Below are 15,123 nucleotides of genomic sequence, written 5' to 3' on the forward strand. Positions count from 1 at the left end.
CCTTGTGTGCACCAAAACCTCAAAAACCGCGTTTTTCAACACGCAAAAAGATGGCTGACAACCTACCACCCATGGTGCATGTGTGGTGGAACAGAGGACACGATGCAGAAAAAGTGCCAGTGGGCTCCATAACCAGTAAATATAGAGTGCAGAGGGAGAAGCAGCGCTTTGCAAGTGAATCTCCAAAATAAGCCTGTAAATGACATTTACTTTGTTGCTCAAACTTCAAAATACCTGTAAATAACACTGTCCAACATTCAAAATCTTGCTTGGCGCTAAAATCCACTTAATCTAATGAAGCACTGTGAATGTAAAAGGTCCTGAAATGTTAAAAGCAAAACATTTTCTCAGCAAAACCGGATTGCCTGTGAATGACCGTTCTGTCTTTTGGGCTTTCCTGATTATAAACTTTAAAGATGTCTAAAACTAAAGATCTGCCGGATTAGCAAATATAAAGGGACTCTTGCTGAAAGGACATGGATCTCCGTTGTCTTGATTCCACAGCGTTAAAGCGAAGAATGTAATTTATCTGTCATCTGATGCAACAAGTTTGTTTTGTGCTGGATTCAAGTCAAGAAATTAAATTTTAACTTAGGCTGGTTGGGCCTGCAAGAAGTTGAAAAACAGGTTTCCACCCAACGGAAGGGCATTCCTCTCAGCAGATGCTCACTGACATATGATAATTGTGGGGTAGGGCAGACTTGTCTGCTCCAAAGGACTGAACAATGCAGATTCTCCAGGCCAGGAAATGGGCATGTGAAAGGGTCGAAAATAGGCCTGCAGAAGGAAATCCCAAAAAGGTGGGGGCTACTCCTTGCTCCAGTGACAGACAAAAGGCGGACCATTTGCTGCTAAGAAGATGTAATTAATACTTTTTAGAGACTTATAACTTGCTATCAGAAATGGTGAAAAATATAAAACGGGCAGATTTGTTACTCATTTTTGGCTCTACATTGCAAAACGTAGTGGAACTGTGTAGCATATTCTGAACAGGAATGGCAATATATGTGGTTTCATGGCAATGGTATTTAACAAGTCTAGCATAAACTTTGCACACACATTCTTATAATACGCATATTTGTGTAAATTTGGAGAAAGTTTGGAAAATGTTTTCATGGAGAAATTAACAAAATGCTGAAAAAAGGCGAAACAAGGGGTCTCAGATGTGGGATTTTGAAGAACTGATACTTCATAAAATATGAAATCCTTGTATGTGATTTTCATGGAGGTTACAAATGTATAAATATGTATTTAGGACAAAATTTGATTTTGATACTAGTGGCTAGGGGAGGTTTCTAAGGATTGTGAAAACCAAACCATAAATTTGACATCTCTCCTTGATCCAATCACTCGTGTGCAAGGCAGAGATGAGGCTCTGATCCAATCCCAGTTCACAGGGGCAGGCTTAGTTAAGCCAGCCCATACACCCATTTTTGTGATGTCATTGGAAAGGATAAATGGAGACAGCTGACAACACATAGGTGCTCTCTCTTCTGATTCCAGCGAAGCACTCTGATCCAGCATTCAACATCCAGCCTTTAACATCCTTCCATATCCAGATGCCAATCACCAGGCCTAGCAGTAGCTGAACCATTATCAGTTAGGCCTCAATCCTGAACTAATCCTTACATCCCTGTGGAGTAGGGAAGCATCCTGAAACTATCTGGCTTGATGCCATAAATGCTTGCCTGATGAACTCGCAATCCCACTGAATTGAAATATTCAGAAAAAAGAGCAGATCCTGTGCAGTTCCGGTGACTGGCCTAGCTGATCCAGTCCTGCGTCTGATGTGCTGTCTTTCCCTGTTAGACCCGATCCATTGACCAGAATCTTGACGGGCCTAAAATCTTAAATCCCAGTGGATTGTGAGTATTAATAGGACGCTAGAGAACTATTGTATACCTTGCCTGATCTTGTTCCACTCCAATCTCTGTACTACTCTTTCTTTCATAACCAGCAACAGTGTCATAATCTTTAGTGCTATCTTATTCTGTCTATTTCATAAAGCGTCATTTTCATAGTCCTTTTTATTTGGTACCACAATTACTATCGGATTTCATTAAAGTGCATCAACTGTACCGTGGTCAAATGTCACACAAATCAATGAATAAAGGTTACCAACAATAGACATGGGAGGAAAGCAGTTGGATATAACAATAGGCAGAATACTTTCCCCTACCACTAGACAGAGTTCTGTGTGGAGGATCCCCCGACCGGGGCATCCTGTAAATAAAGTTATATCGTACAAGCCCAGTCCATATATTGTTCACAAGTGTCTTATTTCCTTCTAAATAGTTCTACAACCCCAATGTACCTGGAATAGCAGAGTTCGATGTCGGGTCGTCAACGGTTCCTCCTTCAGCGGCTCCCTTTAAGAAGGCAGGATCCACGGATCGTCGAGATCCCACGAGGAAAAAGGATGAACACTGTTGTTGCGGCAGCAACTCCGGTTCTTGCAGTGCTCGTTGACGATCCGTCAAACGTCCTGCAGGCTGAGGCATGCGCTGCACATCGTCGATGAGTGTTCGTTGCCGCAAAGAGTTAATTAAGAACTTTGGCCCAGCAAGAGCGTTGAGTCGTCAGCGTCTCTGCGGTCTTTGGGTGGCAGGAAACCCACCGGCGGATTTGCCTCAGTTGTCGGCGGCCTTGACTTTCTCCAGCAGACGAAAGCGGTCAACGAGGATGAACAAAGGAGTGCTTGGATCAAATCATCTTAGGCAAAGGGAGCACTGCGGCTCTGGTCGGTTACAGACTTCAATGTTCGTGATTCGGCACCGCCCCCGTCTCCGGTCGGCAGCCTTTCGTATGTCTGTCTACCAGGGAGTTTTGGCAAAGATCAGGTGGTGCACGATGGTCCCTTGTAGCTCGTGAAAAGGTCTCCTAGCCAGGTCCTGTCTTGGATCAGTTCCTTGAAGGCACTGCAGCTTTCAGATTAGCATGGGGTCTTGCATGGATTCGGATTTACATGCTCATGAATATTCCCCGTCGTCCGGCTGGGAATCCTCGATAAAGAAAAAATCTGTTTCATTTTCACTTCTGAACTTTCTTTCTCCTAACAACCAACCAATCGCTGGTCTCTGGGTCATGCTGCCCCCAGCCAATGACTGCCCTCTACCTAAGCCTCTCCTCTGTTAGCCATCTTCAGATCTTTACCGCACGTTCACGTGTTGGGAGTCCTCGTGCTATAGCTCTCGAGCTTTTACTGTGTGTTGAGCTTTTTCTAAGATTTTTACTCTATTTTTTCGGTCTCAAGCTCCATTGATCCAACTTCCGACTAACGGGGACCCATTTCCGGATTCTTCAGCGCCTCTCAAGGGGGAATTTCATTGGGTTTCTTCCTGGAGGATTCCAGAAGCTTCTCAAGGCCTACACCACGTGGACATGCGGAGGGGAAGGACTCGGCACCTGTTTTCAAGGTTTGCCCCGGCTGCAAGCTACAGAATGTCTTTTTCGGATGACAGACATTCCCTGTGCCTTTACTGCCTGCACTCGGACCCGACGCATGCGTCTCATGCGGTTTTTTCTTTACCGAGGATTCCCAGCCTGACTGGGAATATTCATGAGCATGTGAATCCGAATCCATGCCAGACCCCATGCTGGAGAATGGCCTGAATGCACTGTGAGCCGATTGGCTGACTGCCTGAATGCCCTTCTGAGTGACTGGTTGCGTGAGTGTGACCCAGCAGAGTAAATGGGAGATCAACCGGATATCTGGGGGCCTCTTACTGCTAGAATTTGTTCAGAAGCTGAAATTGAAACTGATGCTTAACTTTGAAGCCCACTGAAGGAAGAACCGCTAGTGCTGTCCTTCGCTAATGTGAAAGCTGCAGTGCCTTCAAGGAAGTGATCCAAGAGAGGTCCTGACTAGCAGACCTTTTCACGAGCTACAAGGGACCATCATGCACCAGCTGATCTTTGCCAAAGCTCCCTGCTAGACAAACAAACGAAAGGCTGCCGACCAGAGATGAGGGCGGCGCCGAATCACGAACATTGAAGTCCGTTGCCGACCGGAGCCGCAGTGCTCCCTTTGCCTAAGAACATTTGATCCAAGTACTCCCTTGTTCATCCTCGTCGACAGCTTTTGTCCTGCCGGAGAACGTCAAGGCCACCGATGACAGAGGAGAATCCGCCAGTGGGTTTCCCGCCACCCGAAGACCGCAGAGATGCTGACGACTTGACGTCCTTGCTGGGCCAAAGTTCTTCATTAACTCTTTGCGGCAACAAACACTCGTCATCGAGGTGCACTGCATGCCTCATTCTGCAGGATGTTTTCGACGGATCGTTAACGAGCACTGCAAGAACCGAAGTTGCTGCCGCAACGAAAGTGTTCATCCTTTTTCCTCGTGGGATCTCGACGATCCGTGGATCCTGCCTTAAAGGGAGCCGGTGAAGGAGAAACTGTCGACGACCTGACGTCAAACTCTGCTATTCCAGATACATTGGTGTTGTAGACTATTTAGAAGGAAATAAGACTCTTGTGAACAATATATGGACTGGGCTTGTACGATATATCTTTATTTTCAGGATGCCCTGGTCGGGGGATCCTCCACACAGAACTCTGTCTAGTGGTAGGGGCAAGTATTCTGCCTATTATTCTATCCAACCGCTTTCCTCCCATGTCTATTGTTGGTAACCTTTATTAATTGATTTGTGTGGCATTTGACCACCGTGCAGTTGATGCACTTTAATGAAATCTGATAGTAATTGTGGTACCACGTAGAACTGTGTATATATTTGCCATTGTAAATTAACTGAGCCCAAAGTGAGTTATTGTGATTGTGTACATAACCTTGAACCATAATTAATACAGTGTGTGGACATTCCTTTGTGGGTGCTTGGGGACTACACTGTACTTAAGAACCAGCCCGCATCACCTCCTTCATTGATCACCCACGTTTTACCAAATAAAGAATCTTGGCTGGGGTCCTCTGTGCCTCTCTTTTACCATATAGTGTACGTGATTTCTATCAGGCACACACCCAAATCTCGCCCAGCATGTAGTGCGCAAATGAAACCCTTATTTATTTTTGTCTAGAAGTTCAATATTCTGAATGATGTACCACTCATATCGCACCCTTCTCAAAATCCCGCCCCTGGTCACACTGAACCAGGAATCAGGCTAGTTTGCAACGGTAAATATTTATTTGGAATTTAAAATCACAATATATTTTTAATAGGTAACAACAATCACCATTGGGTGACAAGAACAATGAATAATATCCTTAATGCACTGGGAATTGGGTAATGAATACAAAAAGAATGCAGCCAAGAGAAGAATACTTTTGGGTTGGTTTGGGAACAGATAGCACTGTGGTTAGAAGTTCCCCCTGCAACACCCCTCAACCCACCAATAGGCAATTCAATTAGTTGTGAGGCGAGAGCAGGTTCTTCGGGAATAATACAGACCAAACAGAATATCACTCCCACCGTCCCCCCTTAAACACAAGAGAAAACCGAATTGACTTTTCAACTGTCAGTATGGCTTTGAAAGTGGCGGAGCAAAAACACTAAATTTGGTCAAAAATGGTTAGATTATTATACATTTCTACGGGAGCCGCTTTGAACAGATGTAAACAATCAAAAGCAATATTTTAATCAAAAGAAAATATTTGGAATCTCAAAGGCAAAGTGGGAATAATTTAAAGGAAATTCACACATGTAAAACTTTTGCAAAGGTAAATTCGCCGCAAACTTTTACTTATACGATTTTTGATATAACTGGTCAACCGCACTTTCACACTGTGGATTGTGGATGTAGCTAAGGATGTTGGGTATCAGTGGGCATTGAAATTTAGTTTCCATCTTAAAAACTGAGGGGGTTATGGAGGTTTTAGTGAGAGATGTTTTTCGGAAATGCTTATGCTTCTACTCCAGACTAGAGCATGCAGACTAGACAGCAAGGTCGGGCCGCAGTAAGCTCTGAGATTGATTCATGACTTCAGTAACAGATCCCCAGCACCTTCCCCAGCGGAACCAGTCCACACACTCGAAGTGGGATTTTTGGATGAGAGTTACACAAATGAAAATGACGCTTTAGCAAATAGACAGAATAAGATGGCACTAAAGATTGTGACACTGTTACTGGTTATGAAAGTAAGAGTTCAGAGATTGAAGTGGAACAAGATCAGGCAAGGTATACAATAGTTCTCTAGCGTCCTATTAATACCCACAATCCACTGGGATATAAGATTTTAGGCCCGTGAAGATTCTGGTCAATGGATCGGGTCTAACGGGGAAAGACAGCACATCAGGCGCGGGACTGGATCAGCTAGGCCAGTCACTGGAACTGCACAGGATCTGCCCTTCTTGTTTCTGAATATTTTAATTCAGTGGGATTGCAAGTTCATCAGGCAAGCATTTATGGTAGCAAGCCAGATAGTTTCAGGATGCTTCCCTACACCACAGCACTCCACAGGGATGTAAGGATTAGTTCAGGATTGAGGCCTAACTGAAAATGGTTCAGCTACTGCTTGGCCTGGTGTTTGGCATCTGGATATGGAAGGATGTTAAAGGCTGGATGTTGAATGCTGGATCAGAGTGCTTCGCTGTAATCAGAAGAGAGAGTCCCTATGTGTTGTCATCTGTCTCTATTTATCCTTTCCAATGACATCACAAAAACGGGTGTATGGGCTGGCTTAACTAACTTGCCCCTGTGAACTGGGATTGGATCAGAGCCTCGTCTCCGCCTTGCACACGAGTGATTGGATCAAGGACAGATAATGTCAAATTTATGGTTTGGTTTTCACAATCCTTAGAAACCTCCCCTAGCAACAAGTATCAAAATCGAATTTTGTCCTAAATACATATTTATACATTTGTATCCTCCATGAAAATCCACATCAGTTGGCTTCTGACCACGCCATTACAGTGGCCACGGACATCGCCGACACAGGGTTCCGCCAAATGGACAACTGCATTTGCCTTCGTCGGCAGGGATGGCTGAGAGCCACGAATTTTCACCAGGATGTTCAGTTGAAGGTGTTGGACATGCCCTTCGACAGGGACAATTTGTTCGGGAAGACTGCGGACAAGTCTCTTCAGGCCATGAAGGCAGACACTGCGATGGGAGGCTGGCTTGCGAACTTAGACCAACTCCATGGACCGTTGGGTGCTGGGTGCTCTCGCCAACGGATACACACTAGAGTTCCAACGAAAGTGTCCCTGTATACCACCAGTGGCCAGGCAGGAAAACCATGTCCCTCAGCTGCTGGAGGTGCGGGCCATGCTAGGAAAGGGTGCGATAGAGCTCGTCCCAAAGAGGCTCCGGGGCTGGAGTGTACTCTCGTTACATCCTCGTCAAGCAGACCAGCGGTTGGAGGCCCATCCAAGACCTCCGCCGTCTAAACAAGTACATCAAGTCTCAAGTTTCGAATGGTGACTCTTCAGCACGTTCTAGGATAGCTGGAAGAGGGGGATTTTCTATCATCGATGGACTTGGAAGATGCCTATTTTCGCATCCCCATACACAAGGGCCACCGCAAGTTTCTGTGCTTCGTGGTTCAAGGGCAACATTACCAGTTCAAGGCCTTTCCCTTCCGATTGAAGTTGGCGCCAAGGGTTTTCACCAAGTGCCTGGCTCCTGTGGTGGCGCGGTTGCGTCTACGAGGGATCCAAGTTTACCCTTACCTGGACGACTGGCTCATCCCGGCAAGCTCAAAGGACGTCACGTCGAGCACAAAGTGAGGACCGTCCAAACTCATAACGGGTCTGGGGTTCTCGGTGAACTATGCAAAGTCCTGCTTGGTGCCATCGCAGGATGCGCTGTTTCTGGGGTCCCGACTCAACACAGTGTCGTGCCTGGCGTCTGAGACAGAGTAGAGGATAGTGGCCATCTTGGGCAAGGTACAACAAATGTTGACCCTGAAGCTCGCCAGGGTGACTGAGGTCCATCAAGTCACTGCTCTGCATGATGTCATGCATATACCTCATTTTGCTGTGCAGGCTACGGAAGCTCCCACTGCAAGAGTTCCTCGACGCCCGTTGGATTCAAGCGTCTGGAAGTTTCGAGGGCAAGATCACTCTCGACGAGAGTTTCCGTCGATCGATACGGTGGTGGGGAGTGCGCACACATCTGTCTGCAGGTGCGGATTTCCAGACACCACGAGTCACGACGGACGCCTCCCTGGAAGGAGGAGAAGCGCACACCGGAAGTCTTCACTCAAGAGGCCTGTGGCTACCGGGAGGCGCAGGTCCTATGGCACTGGGCCATTTCCCAGGGGATGTTCCTCATCCCGTTTCATCTGGCAGGAGTGAAGAACAGCGTCGCTGACTCTCTCAGCAGGGAGCTTTGCTTTTGCCACGAATGGGACCTTCGGCAGGACCAAGTGGATCACCTGTTCCGACGGTGGGGCAATCCCCAGATCGATCTGTTTGCGACGGCGACAAACTCCAAGTGTCGGAGGTCCGCCAGCAGGTTTTCCCCAGCCGGGGAGCATGGGGGACGCATTCTCATTCCCCTGCGATGGCCTGTTTCTGTATGCGTTCCCTCCGTTGCTTCTTTGACTAGTCTATCAACTCAGACGGTCCCGGTGCAGGATGATCCTCGTCACACCGGCGTGGCAGAGACAGATATGGTACCCAGACCTTCTGGACATGTCGACGTCCCTCCAGTCAAGCTTCTGGCGGTCGCAGCTCTTCTTGCCAGGGAAGGAGGCGCGATTATGCACCACAATCTAGGATCGCCAAACTTGAAGGCCTGGCTCCTGCAGCATTAGAGTTTGGGGCTACGATCTTCCAGCAGATTGCAAGGAAGTGCTTGTCAAGGGAAGCGCTTCGTCTACTCTCAAATGCTATGGGCATAAGTGGAAGAGGTTTGCAGTTTGGTGCCATGCTCAGAAGATCGACCCGCTACGAGTCACTGCTCCCCAGGTGCTCCGTATTTGTTGTTGTTGGCCAAGGCAGGACTGGCCCAAGCTTCAATCAAGGTTCATCTGGTGGCTATCTCCCGCTACACCAGATCTCCTGGACGATCATCCTTATGGTTGCATCGATTGATCAAGGAGTTAGTCAAGGGACTATTTCGCTCGTTCCCACCGGTGAGGGCTCCGGCCCCGGCGTGGGAGCTCAATGTACTGCTTACTAGGCTCATGGGTCCTCCGTTCGAGCCTATGCATGCGGCGCCACTGAAATGCTTGTCGTGGAAAACAGCTTTTCTGGTGGCCATCACCTCCGCATGACAAGTGGGAGAGATCCAGGTCCTCTCTTGTAAACCACCTTATTTGACATTCCACAAGACGAGGGTAGTGGTACAGACGCACCGCTCCTTCATGCCCAAGGTGCCATCGGACCTTCATCTAAACAAGCCCTTAGTGTCACCTGTATTCTTCCTGTCGCCTTTGTCGCCGGCTGAGAGAACTTTGCACTTGCTGGATGTGGCCCGAGCGCTTTAAGTTCGATGTGGACCACACAGAGTTTCCGGAAGACGTTGCAACTTTTTGTGAACTTTGGCCCTGTGAACCAACTGAAGGCCCTCTCCAAGGCTTCCATTTCCAGGTGACTCTCTGGCTGCATCACCCATTGTCACCGGTTGGCAAAAAAACGTTGCGTGGCTGTCTGAGAGGCCATTCGACCAGAGCAATCGCTGCAACTATGGCGTACCTGTCTGGTGTGCCCCTGCTTGACATCTGCAGGGATGGAGGTCCTACGTGGAGGTCGACGCACACCTTCACAAAGTTCTACTGCGTCGACAGGGATTCCAGTGAGGAGTCCAGAGTCGGCCAAGCAGTGCTGCGCAACCTGTTCGCTTGAAGGTGAGCCTGGTGAGGAGGTAAGAGATGCTTAATGTTGAGCCTTGCCACCTCCTGTGGTTGTGCATGTGTGTACTGATATGTATTCTTTATTCATGAGCATGTGAATCCATGCCAGACCCCATGCTGGAGAAGGAACAAGTTACTTACCTGTAACTCTTGTTCTCCAGCATGGGTCTGGTATAGATTCACTCCCTCCAGCCTACCCCTCTGCGGCTCTTCTCTTGGTTCTACTGTCATTTTACGTGCTCCCAAATCTGAAGATGGCTGCCAGAGGAGGGGCTTAGGTAGAGGGCAGTCATTGGCTAGGGGCAGTATGACCCATAGACCAGTGATTGGTTGTTTGGAGAAAGACAGCTCAGAAGTGAAACTGAAACTGTTTTTTTTTTCTTTACCAAAGATGCCCAGCCTGACGGGGAATATTCATGAGCATGGGATTCCATGCCAGACCCATGCTAGAGAAAACAGTTACAGGTAAGTAACTTGTTCCTTCTTCTCCATCCAGACACTCACAACACGGATTCGGACAAGTACCACATCATTCAACGCTACACACTGCATTCATACCAGTTTCAGGCAAGGCTGTCTCAGTCATTGTGTCAAACACCAGATACTAGACACCAGAACATGAAATGCGTATTTGTGTCAAACTCCATTCACCCAGGTCCCACCCCACGGGCGTACCTACAACATACAGTCATTGGGAAGGCTCCAGCCAGTCTGGCCTGGACTTCCCTACACTACCATATATGGAACTTCCGCCCAACTGCCAGTCAGGGGGAGGGGACAGAGTCGGGGCTTCCCAGGACTTCGGGAATACAAGGTAACGGGCAATAGAAGGCAAGAGGCCACATGGGCAATATTGTTTCCCATCAGGAATCAACTGATTTCAATGACAGGGCCTGGGTATCCCAAAATGGAGGATACTCGGAGCACCTGTCAAAGTCAGCATGGAGCTGCCACGAGCCCATACCCTATGTGGGCCAACCACAGGTGCCCAAAAACATACATTAGGAGTACGGGTCGTGCTCCCACCCATGGGTGCCATAAGGGTATCCAATGGGTCTGTTCACCATGACCAAAAAGAGGAAGAACCGCACCGCGGAGAACAAGACAGAATATACATGATAAAGCAATAAAGGGCAAAGATATGGAGTCCCTGTCCCTCCAATGCATTTCCAGCATCATACCCTGGTCACAAGAATTCTTCTTTTTTTAAAATATTTGAATATACGTTAATTTGCAAAGTTGAAACCGCCAAACAATTCATGTTTGATTTTGTTGTATGTACTAGTGTGAGGGACAGACACTTTTGGACATTAGGTCATTTTCCACTAGCCTCGGTTTGTTAGGTATGGAAATCCTTGTTCGGTTAGGGAAAGATAGGTGTTTGTCTCATCCTTTTTATTATTTAATAAATGTCGACTTGTGAGAAAACTCCACCTGTGTGTCCGTCTCCCATTTCTGACTCCTCACATCACCCACACACACATTGTCCTGTATCTAACACACCTCTAAGACTCAGGATTTGTTTTCAACTCACTAAAGGCCCACCTTGCTTCCATTTCTGCTTACACTACATCTCATAGCAAAGTTTCCTGCTGGAAAGTCCCAGTGATAAGGGTTTCATGGAAGGAGCAAAAAGACTTCACGCTCCTATTTCTAATCCAAATCCCGGATCTGACTTGAATGTTGTTCTTACAAGACTAATAGGGCCTCCTTTGGAGCCAATGCACAAAGCTAGTTTTAAGGCCCTCACTTATAAGACCGCTTTTTTGGTGGCTATTACCTCTATTACGAGAATTGGTGAACTGCAGGCTCTCTGTTCAGGACCCATTTGTTACCATTCATAAGGACGAAGTGGTGCTATGCACACACCCACGCGCTAAGCCTAAATTCACGTGAACCAATCCATCAAACTTCTAACTTTTTTCAGAATCCCACTAACTCAGATGAAAGAAGCCTCCATACATTAGATGTTAGGAGAGCAGTGGTGTAAAACCTTGATTAAAAGCAAAACCAAAATCTCTGTCGCTGGTAGAGAAGCAGATTCTGTCTAAGTCGGCAATCTATAGATGGATTGTTAAATGCATCCAAACGTGTTACATCTCTAGCTATGAGAGATTTACCCTTTGCATCTAGAACACATTCTACTTGCAAATGTTCCTCTGGATTCTGTTTGCCAAGCAGCTATCTGGAGATCTGTTCACACTTTCACTCAATATTACTGCTTAGATAAACACTCGAAAACTGATTCTCGGGTGAGTGAGGTGGTATTAAGACATCTCTTTGCTACCATTCCGTCACACATCCAGCCACCATCTCCAGGTACTGCTCTCTAGTCTATGCTCCACAGCATGCGATTCTAAGCCGATTCACAAACATCAGATGACATACATTACTCACAGTAATCGTATTTCTGGTGCTTGTATCAACTTAGATGTGCCAACCCTTCCTCCCCTCTTGGAGTTGAAGGAACATAGACATTTTACAAATTCCTTTCTTCTGTACTCACTCACACATTCGATGAAGCTCCCTCATGGCAGAACAAAAAGAACCGGAGGGACCTCGACGCGTGAAGGATCTTGCTTTCACTACATGTCACGTTAGGGATAGTGTTAGTCACGCCCATGTCAATAGCGCTTTAATCTTCGAGAAAAAGATGCAATACTCCGCGATTACCACTAGATGTCAGACTATATGCACAGAATGTGAATCTACGCATATATATCTATATTAAGGAAAACACTTTAGTTGCAGGGACGTTAAGGTGAGAACTTAATGCAACAAAACCTTGGAAATTCAGCTAAAGCCACCTTAACTTTGTGGCCCCTGTTGCGCAGAATATGACCACAATGATGACATTACAAATCACATCACCGATGCCATCAATGGTGGCAACACTAATTGCATTATATATAACTGATACATCAACAACAGAATTAGATGCAACACCATTTATAAGTTAGCTCATGAGAACTTTCATTACCTTAATAACAATTTGGGCCGTTGACTTGGCCATAACAAAGCCTGGGGTCACTGGCCAGCACCAAAGGCCATAGCTGTTAGGAAAGATTTCATAATTGTAGGTAATTTTCCTTCCATGTGGCAACCCCCAAACTTTTTGCTGTTTTGCACCCTGATCTAGACTTTGCCAGAGAAGCGCAGCCTTACGCTGCACTCCTCTGGGCGTTCGCTCAATTCGTGCGGGGAAACTGACATGCCCTTAAGACAGTCGGTACCGGGAGACTTAGTTTCCCTTACACCTTTCCTCATGTTGCAGCATTTGAGCAACATGAAACAAGAGTGCACCGTAACTTACATTACCGCGCTCTTGGGTCTCTAGTCATTCCAATGGCCCTAGAAACTCTCGCTGGACTTATCATGAAATGTGCAAGTGTATCACGGACGGGACTGGTGGCAGCTATCGTTTCTTTGTGTTTTTAACCCCTTTTTGCCATGTTAACCGTGCTTCCCGCGTTTGGCCCAAATGGGTGGCCTGGCCTCCAAAATGGCCATGCCACTAGGTTCTTTGTCCTGTCCGCTGACCGTCTTGCCCCCTTCACCTTCCCTCAGGTCAAGCCGACCCGGGGCAGTCCTTTTTTGGTCATGCACTTTCCCGCAAAACACAACGCTTTCGCAGGCTTCTGCGTGCCTTGTGTGTGCCTCCAGGATGTGGGCTGGGATGTCTGTTCCCAATACAAATCCTGGGTGCCAGATAGTCTAGAGTAGCCTGAATGCCTGGGACCACCGTGGGCCGTGATAGGTCCACGTATGGTGTGAGTGTTTGTGAGCAGATCTCCCATTGGGCCCTCTCAGTTTTGGCACGAAGGGAACTCTGCATAAGAGGAGGCTGAAAACCCCACTACCATGTCGATCTCCTGAGTTCTCACGAACGAAGGATAAGGAGCCAAGTATCCCGCAACTAAGAAGCTGAGTCAAGGAATCGCTGGTGACCCGCTGAAGGTTTGGCACCCTGCACTGCTGTCATCCTGTGAGACCCCTCTGCCTCTGATCGTACGAGAACTCGCTTCGACTCTTTAGAATAGTGGGAGCAACTATTCTCGGCATCTTCACCAAATCCTGTACGTAAGCCTTCGGAAGCGTCCGTGGGCCATCCAGTCGACTGACCAGCCTACACAGGAACCTTGCTCTGTCACCGCCGTCTGGCTTACTGCTAATCCCGTGTCCTCGGCACTCTCACACGATTCGTACACTTGGCGTTCCCAGGTCTGAAGTGAGACATGTGCTTTGGGACCGGAATTCATGCGGTTGCCGAGTTGCCCTGCTGTGGTAACAAACCTGTGCGTGTTCGCTGCATTTGGGACACCCTCGACCCTGACTCCTGCTGTCGTGGAATCTACACAGCGTCAAGACGTCCTGCTGATCGCATCTGAACCTGCCAGTACCGAAACGGAACCGGAGAAGCCTGGGTCTGCCTGCATCGGGGACCGGTGAGTAGTCAATACCCTAACCGGTCGCCCTCCCGCAGGAGCCTGTGGCTCTCCATCGCTGTCGTAAACAGCACCCTTTTTCCGCACACGCGCCCTGCTTCTGCCCACCAGTGGAGGCCGCGCTTGAGTAGCGGGGATCTGTTCGTCATCGTTTTGTTCACCTCTCTGAACTGCCTGATTTCCCTGAGGAGACTCCCCTTGGCCCGTTGGCACCCGCGTGTGCAGGTACTTTTGAGCACAAGACTCCACTCTTCATAAGGCTCGGACTTCCTTCTAGTTAGGTGGCCTCTGATGTCGAACTGGGTCTAACGATTACTTGCACTGCCTGTTTTCCTCCCCATCTAGGTGGTCTGCATATTTCGTGCTTTAGACCCCTTGGTCTTGTATATATATTGTATTGCTTGTGATGTGTTGGTTTATTGGAGTTTTACCGTGATTTTTTTTTACTATGGTCGATGTTACAAAGGCCTTGTAATAAATGTGTCTATATTTTTAATATAACACCTGTCTGGAGTAATTTGTAAGCGTCCTTGCTTTGTGTGCTCATTGTGGGCTTTCAGTCACCCTCACCCCTCTTGAGACCTAGTCTTGACCTCCGCCATCGCTACCCTGATTGGTCTGGCTTGTCCAGAGGTTACCCTGTTCCAAGAAACTACGCTGGCCTTCTGAACCTCTGCCCCTCTAGGACAGAGTTCAGAAATCCATCTTAACAATAGCTAGTGTTCAGAAATACCAATGTGCATGCTTAAAAGCCAGTGGGTAACGTTGAAAGCTGTAGTCAGTGGTCATATCGCTATTGTCAGTTAATATATCAGAATATAGGTTGATTCCACTGGCTAGTATTGTATTGAAAACCATGGTTAGCGGCTGGTTAGTGTATATAATATACAGTGGGGACGGTTGAAGGCCATAGCCAGTGGCGG

At 47.5% G+C, this 15,123-nt stretch overlaps 1 protein-coding gene across 3 annotated transcripts in view; it reads left to right on the plus strand.

Annotated features, from left to right (window-relative positions):
- METTL17 (methyltransferase like 17) overlaps nucleotides 1-15,123 on the plus strand; it is a 480,739-nt gene that overhangs the window by 350,765 nt on the left and 114,851 nt on the right. The gene's annotated exons all lie outside the window — the stretch shown is intronic.

The sequence above is a fragment of the Ambystoma mexicanum genome, chromosome 13, assembly GCF_040938575.1.
Source record: "Ambystoma mexicanum isolate Mex_15411 chromosome 13, UKY_AmexF1_1, whole genome shotgun sequence".
Classification (NCBI taxonomy): Eukaryota; Metazoa; Chordata; class Amphibia; order Caudata; family Ambystomatidae; genus Ambystoma; species Ambystoma mexicanum.